Source organism: Fukomys damarensis, unplaced genomic scaffold (genome assembly GCF_012274545.1).
Source record: "Fukomys damarensis isolate Sample0158 unplaced genomic scaffold, DMR_v1.0_HiC HiC_scaffold_13, whole genome shotgun sequence".
Classification (NCBI taxonomy): domain Eukaryota; kingdom Metazoa; phylum Chordata; class Mammalia; order Rodentia; family Bathyergidae; genus Fukomys; species Fukomys damarensis.
The window spans coordinates 9,706,118-9,706,797 of NW_022900925.1; positions in this window are offsets into that span (position 1 = coordinate 9,706,118).

Consider the following 680-nt stretch of genomic DNA (forward strand, 5'->3'; position numbering starts at 1 on the left):
CAAAAAAAAAAAAAAAAAAAAAAAAAGCCCCAGAGAAATTCACCCTGGGGTGTCCCTGCCCCAGTGAGGCCCTGGCCCTGGGCTGTTTCGTACTTAAAAAGAAAAAGAGATGGGGATGAAGGTCCTTGTTTTTAAAATTGGCCTGGGCTGGGAAGGACAGGGTTCCTTTTCCTCATAGTTCTTTCTTTAAAAGTTTTAAATTTATTTATTTATTTATTTATTTTTTACAAAATACCATTTCAGTTCCCACTTCTTCCCCTACAGTACAGGAGTCGCTCACCCTCAGGCAGAGTCGGGGACAGGTCGGTAATGGGGAGACTGGTCCAAGAAAGTGCAGGACATAGGGGAGGGGAGCGGGTTTGAGCACCATGAGAGCCCACTGGAGCTGCAGGCGAGCCGGCCGGCGGAGATACCTGGCCAGCCGCCAGACACACTGAGGCGCAGGGAGAGCCCCGCAGGAGGTCCCAGAGGGGCGGGCAGGATGGCTTGGGGGTGCAGGAGGTCGGGGTTTTCCCAAAAATGAATAAATAGAGGTGAGTGGGACTGTTATAAATTAAAAATTAAAAACAAAAAAATAACAAAAATACAAATCATAACCAAGTGAATAAACAGACATGTACAGGGGTCACAGCTAGCATTGGAAGTAAAAAAGGAGGTTCTGGAGAGGGGTAAAGCCCATA